This window comes from Labrus mixtus, chromosome 7, assembly GCF_963584025.1.
Source record: "Labrus mixtus chromosome 7, fLabMix1.1, whole genome shotgun sequence".
Taxonomy (NCBI): domain Eukaryota; kingdom Metazoa; phylum Chordata; class Actinopteri; order Labriformes; family Labridae; genus Labrus; species Labrus mixtus.
In genome coordinates this window covers 1381778-1398925 of record NC_083618.1, presented here as the reverse complement: position 1 = coordinate 1398925, position 17148 = coordinate 1381778, and positions in this window count along the sequence as shown.

Sequence of the window (17148 nt, the reverse complement as noted above, 5' to 3'; positions counted from 1 at the left end):
TTACAAACAATTATGTGGTAATGTTTCAGCTTTGAAATGCTTTTTACAGAAGCTAAATTATTTTATGGGATTGAGCAGAAAATACTTAATACATTTTTTTGTTTTTTGCAGTTCATAGAACATAGATAGTCAGCTTACTGGAAAAACACAAAATGACAGCTTTCATGAGAGAATAAAGAGGGTAACACTAGCTTGAAAAGTTGTTTTTTTTACACGTTACAAGTGAAGAATTGCAGAAAATACACAAATCTTTGCGTTACAAAGGATATTTTCTGGTCCCAGATAATGATAAATACTGAGGAAACATCAATAGAAGGTGTGAACTTTACATTATTTGTTCTGATACACTGAGAAGGATTTTACAAATGACAGGTGAGCACTAAAGTGAAATATAAATCCAGCACTTCAGAATGCTGTTAAGAACTTAATGCATTGCAAAATGCATTTATCACATTATGCATTGTTACAGTGCTGTTGGATGACAAATGAATTGGCAGAAATTCTTATCGCTTTGGGTGGCTTTTGTTGTATTGTAGTAAAAGTGTTTCTCCTGTCAACTTGCCCTGCAAATGTGGCTCTCATGGGAAAAAAAAGTGAGGATCTCTGGTTTAGTGAGCTGCCACTGTGGTACAAGAAGAGATATCCAACAATTCTACAATTAATTAAGCAAATGTTTGATCCAAAGCGACGATCAATCTATCCTCTATCTAAGGATGGTTATGCACTAGGGGCCTGGATCAAAGTATGTTTGACCCCAAAGTCTGGATCATTTGATCAGTGTGAACACAAACATATCTTTGTTCACATTTGTAACATTGTTCCAAACCCGAGTATACTTGCGTATACACATTACGATACAGCAGGTGGCAGTATGCACATATTTGGTTTGCAAATCCACCAAAAAGCAGCCAAAAAGAAGAAGTAGCAATCATGGCAACTACCCGTGGGCTTAGTCCATCCTGTAAAACAGCAGGTGGTGGAGACACGTCGTCCATCACTGTGTAGTCAGAGTGTTATACAAACAAATGCAGTGGTAGAAGACAATAAATTACAGCACAAGAGCCCAGCAGCTTCACATACAATTAGGAAAATTTTGTTTAAAAAGTAGAAAAATGCTGGTTGGGCTGAAATCTAATTGTTCATGTTATAGAAACACATGATTCTGGCCTGGCAACCATGATTAAGGCTGTTCACAGTCAAGTGGAGCTTAAGAGTGAGGGCATGCATGCTGCAGAATCAGATGGTAAGTGGGATGCAACTGCTTGACATTTCTGGAGACATACAGTGCTTTAAGAGGACACATCCGTAATTATGTCACTGCAATGAAATTAGCACAAAATGAAAAATGTGTTTACTTATTATATACATTTGTATATACATTCCTCCGACCAGCAACACTGTAGCAGCCTCCGGCGTCATCCACAGAATTACTGCAGGCCTACAAACACCCAGACGCATTCATTTTTTTCAAAAGAGACTTCAACCATGCCTTCCTCTCCTCTACACGTCCCACTTTCCAACAATATGTGATGTGCACCACCAGGTAAAATAAGAAGACTGGAATGATCTGTGTGAACCACATGGTGAGGACATTGATGGCATCACTGACTGTGTCTCAGAGTACATTAAGTACTCTGTTAATACTTCCATCCCCAACAAAAACATCCTTTGTTATCCAAATAACAAACCCTGGATTACAAGCAACCTGAAGGTCTTACTGAATGAGAAGAAGAGGGCCTATAAGGCAGGGTGACAGATACAAACTTAAAGTGGTACAAAGACAACTGAAACAAAGACTAAAGGAGAATAAAGAGAAACTGGAGAAGAAGCTGCAGAGGAACAGTGCAAAGGATGTGTGCATAGGGATGAGAGAGATCACTCGCTGCAGCTGAAGGGAGGAGCTGCAGCTGAAGGGACTTTTCAGTGCTAATGAGTTGAATCAGTTTTTTTAATAGGTTTGACTCACACACACCCCTCCACAAGCCCCCGTGCTGTACATCTGAGATGTGACCTGGGAAAACACTTGCGCTTCCCACAGCAGCTCCCACTCAGCCCCATCTGTCACTCAACTGACATCCAACCAAGACTGCCACATCCTGCACCCTTCAGACTGGACTTAGCATCACAGCTGATCAGGTGATGAGAGCTGAGGAGACTCCACCAGGGGAAAGCTGCTGGACCGGATGGCATCAGTTCTTGGGTGCTGAAGGTCTGTGCTTACCAGCTGTGTGGTGTGCTGCAGTACCTCTTCAACAAGAGTCTGCATCTACAGATAGTTCCATTGCTATGGAAGGTATACCTGTAGCCCTGAGTTACTACATGGCTGTAGCACTAACCTATCACCTGATGAAGGTCATGGAGAGGCTGGTCTTAGCAAACCTCAGACCAGCAGTTTGTTCAGATCAAAAACCCTGCAGTTTGTATAACACCTTCACATGGGTGTGGACTCCTTCCCAAAACAGTGCTAACAGTTCAGTGTTGATCTTGTGTTCTTCGACATCTTAAGCGCCTTTAATACCAGAAGGAGAAGCTGGAGGACATGTTTGTGGACCAGATCATGGACTACCTGACAAGAAGGCCACAGTTTGTGTGTCTTACTGTTTGGTTAGTTAACATCAGGGCACCTCAAGGAACTGTTCTTTCTACTTTTCTCTTAAACACTTAAGACTTCCAGTGTAACTCAAGAGTCATGTCCTCTTCAAAAGACCACTTACAGCCTGTCTCGACAGCACGCGATGCGAGTGAGTGTCAGAGACTAAATCAGCTTGATTCTATAGTTTCCTTTTTGAGTGTCCTAACTGCCTGCAAGCAACGCAGCGCAAAGGAGAGTGAGGACCCGCCCGACGCCCCGCTTCTATTTTTGCTCGCGTGGACAACCAGCGCGATCGTGCACAATGTGATGCGATATCCAACGCTCGCGTCTACATGGACACGGTGTTAGAAGGAACAAGACCTCTTCTTCTCCGGTCTGTATCATTGAGACTGACATTGAGAGGGGTACATGTGCATGACAGACTAGAATGGTCCACCAACATGGACGCCGTCTACAGGAAGGGCCTGAGCTGGATTAACTTCCTTAGGAGGCTCAGCTCCAGAAACCTCAGCAGCAAAATGCTTAGCATGTTTTATCGGTCTGTTGTTGCGAGCACCATCTCATTTTGCTGCGGTGTTCTGGAGCACTGCAGAGGATCCCAACAGACTTAACAGAGTGATTAAGAAGGCTTAGTCTGTGTTGGCCTGCAGCTTGTCAGACTGGATGAGGTGGTTGAGGCCAGAATGCTGGAAAAACTGCGGACCATCAACATTTTTCCCACCATCTTCACAACATGCTACACATTCTGAGCAGTTTCAGCAAACAGACTAACTCAACCCCGCTGTTCCAAAGAAAGCTACAGGAGATCTTTCTTATCAAGTTATTATTGTTTCAAAAAGTGATCCTATTTGTGACCATATTTAATCATTAGAACCACACTTTTGAGATGGGAAACCATTGTAAGTAAAAAGTAAAATAAGAACTAATAGATTCAAAATATATTTTCTTAACCTCTTTACTGTGACACTTAAAAATGTATTCAGATTCAGAGAAATATTTTAAATTTGATGGTATTTTATTTATTCATTCATTTTATTTGCTTTATTATTCTAATTATTATTTGCTCTGATTGGGTGAGAGTGACTGATTTGTAAGAAACACCAGTCACTAACACTAATGAGTAATTTAGAGTGGCCAATTAATCTAGTATGCATTTCTGTGAACTGTGGAACAAACCAGAGCACCCGGAGAAAACCCACAAATGCATCGACAGAGGAGAAGGAGTTAGGAGTAGGGGAAGAGGTAGAGGACGGTTGGAGCAGGAAGATGAAGGGTAAGCTGGGAGGACCAGAAGAATGAGAAAAATATTTCTCCAGTTTACTTGAAGAACTGGATGAATCTTTTCCTCAGAGATTTCTTCTTTTCCACTCAGGTCTTTCATTTTCTCCTCCAGTTTGACAAGCTTTTTCATCCCCTTGTCCAGAGTTTTGTCTCTCTCCTGCATGGTTTGTTGCAGAGTGCTGAGGGACTGGAAGAGGTTGGACCTCTCCTCCTCCCACTGCATCCGCTCATTCTCCAGCTCTGTCATTGTTTGGGACAGTGCAGTGCTCAGCTGGTGATACTCTTGTTGCTGCTGCTCCAGGAGCACTTCAAACTTGAGACGACTCTTCTGTTGGTCACACAGATTGTCCTCTAACTTCTGGACTTTCTGAAGAGCCTCTGATTCTGAAGCCTTCTTCTCCATTAGTCGAAGCTCCTGGTCCTTGATCTTTAAGGCCCTCTTCAGCTTTTCTTCATCCTGCTTCATCTCTGATGCTAAATCTGCATTTTGCTTCGTGAGCTTTGCGGTGTTCTCCTCCTCTATGGCTTTGAACTGCTCATGCTCAAGCTCAGACACAAAAATCATTCCTGGCTTGAGCTGAGCCTCTTTGTCAACACAGTCCTTCGCTGGTGTTTCCTTTAACTGCATCACCAGATAGGCTAGAGCCTCCTTGTCTGTCCATAGCTTGTAGGTCTGCTCTTTCTTAGTGAAAGTAACTTCTGGAATGGTTGGAAAAGGTTTGAAATTACCTAAATCAAAATCCATTAATGTAGGGATTTTGGCCTTGACTCCATCAGCCTGCACTGGTTTGGCTGCTGCTGGCTGCTGGTTGCTGATAGGTGTATGAATTACCCTACATTGATGTTGTCTTGGAGGTATGTTACATGGTGTGCGTGGTGTCCAGAGCTTTCTCCTCACCACCGGGACTTTAGTCATATCATCAGCTCCACAACCCTGCTGTGTAGCACCAGGAGGTAAAGCTGCTTGTACCTGAACGACACCCACAGCTGCTTTATTTACAAGGCCTTCCTCTTTGTTGCCCTTCTTAGCCTCATGTTTCTGACCCTGTGTCTCCTGGTTTGGGGACCGGACAGACTGGTGACAGGCAGGTTCATCCTCCATGGAGAAAACTCTCTCTTTCTGCCAACGGAGATAGGAAATCCTTTCATCCCAGGAACAAAATGGAAGCAAGATGTTCTTTTCTTTGTTCCTTCCTTTCTTGCTTGGCTTGCCTTTGTTTTCCTCCATTGCAAGAACTTGTGTTTTGTTCGCTCTGCTCATCTCTGTGTGTACCTTAGACTGCTCGTGATGAGTTTGTGTGAGTGTGATGTCCGCTGTTAAATGTCAGTGTTAAGATTTTAGAAACATTACAAAAGGTTTTAATATCATCCAGGTGACTAAATGTCTATAACCACTCCATTACAGCTATGAACACTGTTAGAAACTACAAATAAAGATTATTTAAAAATAAAGATCCCTCTCGGCTAACACGGTTAATAATTACTCATCAGGTGTTTAAAGTCAGTTTCCTCTGATGACTCGTTTGAGCAGTTTGATGGAGAGAGATTGAACAGACACTCATGTACACGATTAATTTTATACCGTTATGATGCCGATCACTGTTCAGAAATGTCATTTGAAATGTTTACATCACTGGTCATCAGATTTAGGTCATCAGATTTCGGCTCATACTTGCCGTTTTAAAGTATGGTTTTCATTTTTTAAGCCTTTAAATCTTAGTTTTCTATTAACCGCCATTCATTCAGATGGAATGATTTCACTCAGAAAGGGGCACCATCAACCCTAACCCAGATGGGTTGCCATCATGAATGGGTATGTGGGTATATGTTTGAAAATTAAATCAATTAAGGTCGTGTTCACACTTGACTTCTTTTTTACAGAAAAAAGCGCTGACATTTTTGACATTTATACAAGAGGCTAATGATGTCTTGTTTATTTTAATTTGTCTGTTGCACAGTATAGTTAATCAGATAATTAATAAATTAACAATGAATCGTTTACATAATCTCTTTGTTAATGAATGCTTCTGCAGATATGCATCTGATAACACTGTTTAGAAAGTCATAGTGAATAATTATTTTAACATCATCATTTGACTCTCACATCCTTAGTCCTGAGTCCAATTTGCAAAAGAAACTCCATTTATCTGCACTAAATAGAACTGACATTGGATTAGTTGGCACTTTGGAGGATTTTTTATTTTAAATGTGATGTGTCACTTTTTGTCAATGTCTTTATAAAACATGCTCCTGACGCTTCATAATGTCTTATGAGAAGCACTTCAGGCAAAGTGTTGCGACTTTGGTCTTTTCTCAGGCGTGTCACAATAATGAGACGTGTCAGTTTCCATCAAGCAAAAGAGGACAGGTCCACATTACAGATGCATACATCACTGCTCTCATTTCAATGTCATAACACCTGTCGGACCTGATGAGGTGGGAGCTATGATAACTTAGTCTGAGAGCAACAGACACACACACACAGAATCATACACAAAGACAATAAATAATAAAAACTATTATGGGATCAACGTAACCGACGCCCAAACTTTTGTGTTGTGTGATACAAACCAGCCACTTTTATAATTTCCATGACTAATCTACAATAAGAGTCTGTCTGATGTCTCCATCAGCAGTCTGAGAACTGACCACTGTTCATGCAGAGTCTCTGTGTCCCTGCATGTAAAAATGGGTACAAGTGACACTGCTGCCATTACAGACACCACAACATGATGCTTCTGGCAGACGCTGAATCACAGTTTTGAAATGAGAGATATCCTGTTATAAGAGGTAACTCATCAAGAGTGCTCGTTAATGCTGTGTACGGACCTTTAACTGCGATCAAGTGCCGCTCATTGTTTACTTCAACACCTGCAGCACACGCAGTAAAGTGTTGTGCGAGTCACAAGCAGCTGAAGACGTTGAGCTTTTGTTTAATTAGAAGTTACAATCACGGACAAGTGACGCAGACAACTTTGATCAGCATTAAAGGTTGATGAGGTGTAAGAAACACACAGGGTTTTTTACTGCATTTAGAAAGGTGGTGGTGGCAACAGCCACCGACTAATGAAGTACAACCACAGGCTCTCGTCAAAGTGTGACGGGTGTTTTCATGGAGAACACAGAGTTCCAAGCACAGCACACGGCAAATTGTCATGTCTAACTGCAATTATGGTGGTGGAGTTGTATTGTTATGAATCCAGTGCACCAGCAAAAGAGGAAGAAAAGTGGAATGAGAGGAAGATGATTTGTTTTTTCACTACATTGCTATAAAAACATGTCCTACACAAATATCTGACCACCAATAAATAGTCACTATCAATGATTTTGTCCTAGAGTTATTCACCTACCCAGATCAGCTGCAGAGGGATCATTCATTTGAGACAGCTGTGACCATTAGAGCCTCCAGACTGCAGCGGATCTCTTAAACATCACTGATAGACCTGAGAGTCACAGAGTAACAAAAAAAAAAGACAACATGAAATGTGCTGTTTTTGTTTTGCGCTTGTCTGCGCTGCGTCTCTCTTTCTCTCCCTCTCCCTCACCTCCCGCACAGTCAGGATCAATGAGTCATGGAATCAACTTAACATTTTAAAAACTGTTTCCCCAGACCTGGAGATGCTTTTCATAAATCCTTCGTTTATAGGGGAGAAACTTTTTAAATGCAGTAAAAAATATTGAAAGTGAATTAAAATCTGGCTAATTTATAATTCTGTAAGGTGAAACAGCGCATGTGAAGAAGCAGACTCCTCTCTGTGTCTGTCATCTTCATCATTAGACTCCATGTGAATGGTATGACACTTTAAATGTGCTGGAGTGTGACATTTGACATCCATGCCGGAAATGCATCTATTTATTTCATTTACTTTCTTTAAATCACAATATAGTCTATATCACTGAACCAAAAAAATTATCGCCATGTAAGTTTTTTCAAATAATGTTAAATGTTTAACTTGAATCGACAGCTCTCATAGGGGTCCAAACAGAACTGAACTTGATAAGCTCATGAGGGTAAGATTCGTAGTGGGGCTGCAACTGTATTAGTTTAAACCTAAACTATAGACTTAATGGTATAGTATTATAATACTTAATGAATGAATCCATAACAAATAATGCACTTATCATTGATAAATAGGGGTTAGGTTTACAGCCTACCCTACATAAAAACAAAATAAAATAAAACAAATGCCTTGTAGGCAAACTATCTAAATGTATCATGACTTACAAAAAACCACTCAGAAGGCCTCCAGGTAATAATCCTAAAGTAATGTTAAATAGGTCTACATAACCGAGGTCAGAAATGAGGATGAAAAAAAAACTTCTCATAAGCAGCAAGCAAAATGTTCCTCTAGATATGCCCATTCACAAATAACATACAACAGGTGACTGAAAAATCAATTAATTAAAAAAGTATTCACAAATACATGCAGGCTTTCTCCCTGCTCATAATAACACAACAGGTTGAGTGTAAAGAAAACAATGCAGCCAACAGAAAGCCTCATGATGTGAATAGTTTCTCCTGAGGAGTTATTTACAACCGTCAGGAAAACAAACAAACTATGAAACAGATACAGTGTGACTTTAACTCACCTCGTTTGATGTTGAATTAGTTTCTGTTCTCTTGATGATTTAGATGAATTATCCATATTGTGCCTCTGTGTTGCTGTGGCGGTCATTTCTGTCGACTACTCAACAGCTGCTAGCTTACTCCCTGAAGCTAACATCAAACACAACATTGAAAAACAAGCTAACTCTTGTTAACTTCTATTGTTTGTTAAAAAAACAGTTTTAACATTTCATTAATGTTGCTCTTTCATTTAGCCTACCCCACAAATCACACTACTATAAATGAATGTTGCGTTACAATTATTTTTATTTTCAATTAAAAATGGAGCCACCTGGCAGACTGATATCAAGATTGACGTTTGGCAGGCGCAGTGGTTATACTCTTTGTTGGGGAAGGGGGCGCTGTTTTACCTTTTTAGGATAAGCCTACTTAACATATACCCTAATGCAATATGTAATATGGGATACATGGACACACAACGAGGTTTCTTTGGTTAGGTTTTTTCAGATAGGCCTACCTGCGGAAGAAAGAAGTTATTAATCACAAAATTTGCATTTCACCACCTTTTTGGTGCCAGCAATGAAACAACATTATAGGCCGTGGTGTTGGAATCAGTCTATTCTGTAGGCCTACATACATTTCTTGATTCAAAAACTGGAACAATTAAATTATCAGTGTGCAGCTAACAGAGTAAATAACCAGAGGTGTCAAAAGTATTGACATTCATTACTGAGGTAGAAGTATAGATACTAGGGTTTAAAAAGACTTCTGTAGAAGTTGAAGTATCAACTCAAGCTTTTTACTCAAAGTGTAAAAGTACTGGTTTCAAAACTACGTCAAGTATAGAAGTTAAAGTCTTGTAAGGGGAAAAAATGGTATGTGTTTATACTTCTCATCCAACCACAATCAAATTCACTCTATCCGGATGGCGCGATTTATCTGGATAGGTTTTTTTTTGTGTGTTTTTTTGAACGATGACAAGCCGGAATGAAATAGGAGTAACGAGGCTATTTTTCAAATGTAAGGAGTAGAAAGTACAGATAATTGTGTGAAAATGTAAGAAGTAGAAGTAAAAAGTCGGCTGAAAAATAATTACTCTAGTAAAGTATAGATACCCAAAGATTCTACTTAAGTAAGGTAACGACGTATTTGTATTGTGTTACTTGACACCTCTGTAAATAACAGGAGCCAAATAAAAATTATTACAGTCACCATCCTTTATTCAGTGAGTATAGGCCTACATTGGTTTTCTAGTTTCTTAGTTCCAACACTAGAAATTAAGTTTAATGTCTCTCTGTTTAAAAAAAGGGAAATGTGGTAAATTCAGATTCCAGAATGACAAGTTTAATAATGTGCACACATTTCCAGTGGCATTGGCTGTCTCCATCATGTGTTAAAAAATCATTAAAGTCAAATCACTGGTACAACTTCTACAAAAATTAACACACACGCTTAATTATAGAGAGATCAGAGCTTGCTGCGGTAAGCTAAAGTGAAGTAAATGGAATATAACAGAGTTGGTTGCTAATGGACTTCGTACTGCGACGCATTTGTTTCATATCAGTCAGTCACTGCTAGCTGCTGTCACAGGTTTGACGCTTTTAAACAGGCTACGCACCAAGAAATAAATCTTGCTTCCAGAAACACAAGAAAGCAGTCAAAAGTGTGCTGTACTCTTTAGAATACTCACCTTAAAGATAAGCATTAACTCGAGCATCCACACATACACACAGTAGATGCAGTTGAACAAGGAATTACCATAAATTCATTAGAGTGGCTGGGCAGTATTTATAAACATGTAGAGATGTTGTTTACAATGTCTGACTGGATGGATTACACTTCTACACAGACAAGTGAAGGAAACACTCCCAATAAACACACTGTTTACACTGGAAGAGAGGAGTAGAGCGAGAGAGAGGAGTTTGAGTACATAGCTCCACGAGGTCCCTGAGTGGCATGTTTTACAGAGCGAAATAAACATCCAATAAAATAAACACGGCTCAACTGTGCTCCGCTGCCATGTTCTATACCAAGACAGCAGCACAGAGACTTCTGTGTGGGTTATGCCAACATTACATGTGTGTGAGGGGAGAGGAGAGGAGAGGAGATAGGAGGAGGGGAGAGGAGAGGAGAGGAGAGGAGAGGAGAGGAGAGGAGAGAGGAGGAGAGGAGAGGAGAGGAGAGGAGAGGAGAGGAGAGAGGAGGAGGGGAGAGGAGAGGAGACACATTTTTCATATTTCCTCTGGTAAAAATCACTGACAGCATTTTTGTTAATAAAAAAATACCATGGAAATATTTTGAATTTCCTCCAGAAAAAAACAGTAACAAAACATACTTAATCTCATTCTTGCACAAAGACAAATTACATAATCAATATCACTTTTATTTCTGCAAGATAACGAAGAAAATTACCATCTGCAGGTCAGCTTGGCTTGGCATAAAGACTAGCTCTATTTGCAAGACAACTCCTGGAAGTTACTGGAAGTTATAACATTTAAATAATGCTGCTTCATAAACATGCACCCGTTATTTATATCATGGGAATGGTTATGATCTACTAAACCTATTCTCAGCAAGAAAGGGTCAAATTACATTTATTCAAATATTTAAAATGTCTTTAACTAAATTTAGTTCAATGGAAGCTTTCCTAATACTAACAAATTGGCTTTTATTAGTTGTTATGTGTTTTACAGTATTCTTTTTTAGTATTTTATTTGTATTTTTCATTTTGAATTATCTATTTTTTATGTTTTTATTTCTGTAATTTAGATTTTTCTTAGCGGCACTTTGGGAAACTGTTGTTTCCTTGAAATGTGTTTGGCTCTATAAATTAAATGGATTGCATTGAAATCAATATAAACGCAGCTTTTTATTCAGTCATTCATTATTATGCCACATGCCAACTAAAGTTATTTTTGATTTACAACTCATTCATATTGTTAATTTAATACATTCAAGTAAAAAAAAAAAATAATTCAACTTTTTTATTTTTTTTTATTTCCTGTTTTGCCAGGAAATCATAAAATACAACTGTTTTATTTGATGTATTAGTTTATTATTGGTTTTCTTTGACCCAGGTCATTATAACCATAAGAGAGCAAAGAGAGGCAGAAAAGGTGATAAGGGTGTTGATGGGGCAAAATAAAAGACAAAGAGATTTGGAGATTTAGAGAAGAGAAGATGAATTTATTGCTTGGTGGTGAAGAGTATATGGAGGAGCTGCGAGGAGGTGGAAGAGGGGTGGGAGGGATGGAGGATGGGGGGGGGAATCAGACAGGTTGGACTATGAGAGCACACACAGACGCACTCTGTTTAATGTCTCGCTGACATTTCTTCTCTCCATCTCCTCCCCGACGACCCTCGCTCACTGGAGATGGATGTGCAGAGAGGAAAAGCCAGGAGAGAGAGAGTCTGGGAGGAGACGCAATGCTCTTCACACAAGGTCACAAACCCCAGACAAAGTCAAAGGCCAAGGTTCACAGGAGGGCCAGCCAATCAGGAGGTGGGGAAGTGTGGGTGGGATCAGGTTTCGTTGACGAGGACTCCACCCAGGTACTACTTTGTTCCGTATTTATTTTCAAAATCGCCCTAACTGACCATCTTTTTTTGTCTATTGTCTAATGTATATACATCGTCTACATCTCTTTCCTTTTATTTCTTTCAGCCGCCAACTTCGTGCATGTCACGCTCCTTGTTAAAATGTTATTAAAATGTGAAAAAAACTGAGCTGTTCTTCTTAGAGTTTTTTTTTCTTTGCAGGGCAGTTTAAAGGCTACCTAATAGTTCACTCCCTGAGTCCTTGAGTAAATTCCTTCTGGATTCCGTCACTCCATTAACCCGCGCAGTCAGGGCTTCGTGCATGTGTGTGTGCATCATTGAGGCCTTCGTTCACTGTCACTGCTCTGTGTCTGGTGCTCATTTCATTGCTCTAAACCAAACCATCTGTGTGTTCAACGGCTGAAATGCTCTCCCCACACACATACACACACACATGCACGCTGCTGCCTCCACACCTCCCATCCATTGACCCAGGCCTAAACGGTGGTGTCCGTATCAACAGATGAAAGATGTTAGCTACTTGCTTCTTTTCTGACCCTCATATTTAGACATTAGCCCAGCAGGCTACTTAGCTCTACCAAAGTAGCAAGAAAGTAGTTTTCATCTAAGCCTGGTTCTATTTTAAATGTCTGCAAAGAGTCTGCAAAGTACAAGAATTATTATTCCTTTATTGGCCTTTTGCTGATGATAGAGGATTTCTCTAGTCTCACTGTAATGCTGTTTAGACAGTCTCAGAGCAGTCTGACTGGGCCAGTTGGCTGAATCCATCCAGGGACAACAGGCAGCAGTGTGTAGACTCCTGGCTTGGCCTGTGAACACTTCTCTAACCTGATCAGCACCAAGACAAATAGAGGGGTGATTGCTTCCCCGTGGCACATCTGGCTTCTCTTAAAGCGTCAGGAGGGGAGAAACAGGGGTGGGCGTATGTGTGTGTGAGTGTGTGCTTTTTAAAGGCCGCCACTTTACATAGGGTATTTCAAACAACCCACGGATTTGCCGACCAATTACAGCCAATCGGTGCTGTCGGCCCGACTGCTTTTCCCCGTCAATAAAAAGACATTTTGGTTTGGGACTTTGCTCGGGCCTCTCTGGAGCGCAGCCCAGCCCCGAAACAAAACGGCTCACTCCGAGTTCAGACATTTCCAAAACGGAAGCAGCAGAATTCCAGCGCTGGGGAATAAAGATGTCTGTAATTGAAACGCGGAAACCGAGTCCTTGAGAAGGTGAAGAGGGAAACAGGGGTGTGTATAGGTGAGTGGGTGTGTATGGTCACAGGTGGGAATGTTTTTTCACGCTTTATGTGGCTGCCTTTAGTCCGAGGAGTTATTTTAAGTGAAGCCTAAAAGTGAACCATCTAAGACCACCATAGTTCTACGGGGACAGAACTAATGATTCAATCTTTTAACCTTAGGCCAAAGTCAGGTCAAAGGTGTAGTAGGCTGATCTGCTCTACGACTGGCTGCTGCCAACACCACCACCTGCTGGCCAATAAAAAGACAACATACATACAAACAAATATAAATATCTCAGACACACCAGACATTAGTCATGTAAGTAGTTTTTTTTGTATCCGCTTTGCTTTCTCTGTCTCTGCTTTCTATCTCCTACTCTCTGGTTCTTTTTCTTTAGCTTAATAGTAAGCAGAGATGCTGCAGGCTGGGAGCTGTCCAAACAGGAGGACAATAATAACTGTTTGTTGTCGCCACGGATGCACAGCAACGCATACTGGGGCATCTGGCTTCTGTTAACTACATCCAAGTAATTCACAAGCATTATATATATGTGTTTGTGTTTGTGTGTGTGTGTGTGTGTGTGTACACATCTGAATAGGTTGATGCATTTCAAACCAAAGTGTCTTCTGCCTACTTCCGGCACACACTCATAGACACACATTCAGATTTATATAGCCTATGGAAATGAATTGACACACACCCTATAGGAAAGAGAGACACGCCTTCACAAATTTACCACCTGCAAATTACACCACAGTCCTTTAAGAGTTAAGATTCGGTCCAGTGTGTGTGTGTGTGTGTGTGTGTGTGTGTGTGTGTGTGTGTGTGTGTGTGTGTGTGTGTGTATATGCGTGTTCATAGGCTGAGGAATGCCCTTCCCAGTTAGGGAGCAGGGGCCCAGGCTAGGGGCTTTAGTGAGGGGCCCTGTGTGTGTATGTGTGTGTGTGTGTGTGTGTGTGTGTGTGTGTGTGTGTGTGTGTGTGTGTGTGTGCGTGTGTGTGTGTGTGTGTGTGTGTGTGTGTGTGTGTGTGTGTGTGTGTGTGTGTGTGTGAGCCAGTGGGAGCTTAGCAAGGGGCCCTGTGTTTTGTTCTGTTCCACATCAATGGGACGTCAAGCCGGGTTTGGGCCTGACAGCACCCGGATTAAAGGTTTTCTACCAGACTCTCTCTACCCCTCCCCCGGCACACCCACCCACACACAAACACACACACACACACACACATACACACACACACACACACACACACACATACACACACTCACAAACACAAACACACACACACACACACACACACACACACACACACACACACACACACACACACACACACACTCGCAAACACACACACAATGGGCTGAAAGACCACAGTCTTAACTCTTGGAGTACTAAATTGTAATTTGCAGGTGGCTACAGGCAGCAGGACGGGTCCTCCCCATTACGAAAAAAGTGGAAGAAAAGCATCAGTGAACTTGTGTTAGTGCACACACACACAGTATATGTGTCTGAGTGTGTGTATGTTCAACACACACAAAAAGAGGACTAAATCTTACAAGACATACAAATGCAGCAACATTTGTTTAAACTGTTGTTGATGATCTCCCAGATGACTTCTGCTCATTCATACATAATTTGCTTTAGGATGCAAATAGAATTCATATGCAGAAAAATAACTCTCATTAATATAATTAAGACCGGGGTATTACAGGGTCAAAAGGATGGAAAAAAGCACCAGCATGAGTGGCAAGTTTGTTTTAAAAAAATTCTCACAGGAGTTGATGTTGGATATAGGCTGACAGGTCATGCCTTCAAATCATGTTTAATAATAACAAGAGCTTAAAGAGGCTAACACAATAAAGCAAAAATACTGAGGAATGTTCATCTAAAATACACAAACATGCAAAATCACATCGTTCAACAAGCACACATTGCTTCTTAAATCTCTCAGTGTATGCCTGGGCAGATCTGTTTTTTTTTAACAGTTAATTTGACCAAGCAAAAACAATGATGATTCGATAGATGATGTTTAGAGCGCAGAGAGCGCACAAGATTTAAAAAATATGTATTTTTTGGGGGGACTTAAGTGGCTCCATAGTTTTCAATCAATCAGCAATTATTATTTTTTCAAAATACGTCCAACTTCTGCTGTTTTCTCAAAAGTTGTCTGCCCCTGCTTTTATTATGTATTAATTCAATTGACAATTACAACTCAATTGGACAGTATTTCAATATTATAAATAATACCCTGACCTGAAAGACAGGATTTGTTGTTTGACCGCTTGTCTGATTTGAAGTAGGACTTTTAAAAAGTTAAGGTCTCTTTTTTTCACAAGGAAAAAATAAACAACAAAATAAATAGTTTTTCATGGTTAATTGCAAAATGAAAGTAAAAGCAAAGGTTAAAACACATCATGATATTGGATTTCAAATTTTCATTATGTTAACATGTAATTAAATTCTGTAGAAACCTGCTAAGGGTCACCTCTTGTTAGAGATCGCCACCTCAGTGAAAAAGTGGAACACTCTGCTGTGAAGCACATTCAGTGTCTATGTTTGCTTTGGATAATGGGGCCATTTGGAGCAACTTTTGTAAGCTCTGTTAGAGACAAGGGCATGAGGAAAGAAAAAAAAGTGGGAAAGTCAGGTCTATCAGCACTCAGACTTAAAGAGCTTCTGCTCTTTTCCCAGGTGGCTTTGCGGATCCAGCAGTTCATGCCTCAGCCGGACATTCAGCTGACAGTAAACACGTTTGATGCTGACTGCTGTTGGGCTGTAAAGTTCTCACTAAACCCCCATTGGTATGGTTGTTGGTGAACAGAGCCGCGCCGACCGCCTCGGATCCCCCCATGACTTAATTAGTTCTCTCTGATTCTCCGCATTAGTTTACTGTATAGGAACAACTTTTATCCTTAACTGTAATCAGCTTGCCCAGAAGAATAGAACACAATAAGAAGCCTGTTTGAAGTTCTCTTTGTGTTATCCCGAGCACTTCAACAAAAGCCCACTGCAGCTTGCCTCAGATGCTGGGCTGGCTGCCCCCAGTCTTTAAAAACCTGCACTGTTGCGTATGGCACCTGCAGTTATGTTTCCCTAGAGTGAGCGTGAAAAAAGCAATTGTTTTTATAATCTCTTGATTATGAAGCTAATGTTCTCAAGCTTTTGGGCTCATCAGCTCCTGATGGATTTGTTGTTTTTCATCTATTAAATGATCATATTACGTATAACATTGATTTAGCACAATTTCTGAAGATTTCCAGCAGCCCGGCCTACCAGTCTCATGGCAGCTCCCTCCTCGTGATTAAAGGGATTCTGCCTAAAGTGAATAAATTTAGCCGTTTATTACCGTTTGCCCTCTTCACCCACTGGAAAAAAAAAGATTTTGTGATGAATACTTGACGTGTCATTAATATGCATAATCAAGCAAAGCTGGACATTAGCCTAGCCTTTAAGGTCTATTATCAGGAGATGACCATGACAGACTGCAGAGCTATTGTGAACCTCTTTATATTTCTTATAAAATATCCGGTTCTGTCAGATCATCAAGGTGACTGCTAATTTGATGGAAATCCCACTCCCTGCAGAGTGTAATAAAGACATAATCAGAGTATTTAAATGAAAAATTACTTACAAAAGGTAAAGAAGATACATTTTTAAAGATGGCTGGATCTTTGTATAAAAAAAAGCCTTAAGATATCTTTGTCTCAACTGAGATCTTTTTTTTCAAGATTTACAGATTTACACATCATTTATATTATAGTAACCACTGAATTTCTTGTAATAATATAAAAATAGTTATACTAACAGGGTCATGGGAAATATATATATATATATATATATATATATATATATATATATATATATATATACATATACATATACAGTATAAAATAAATCATAGTAAATGAGTCCTTTCTCCTGA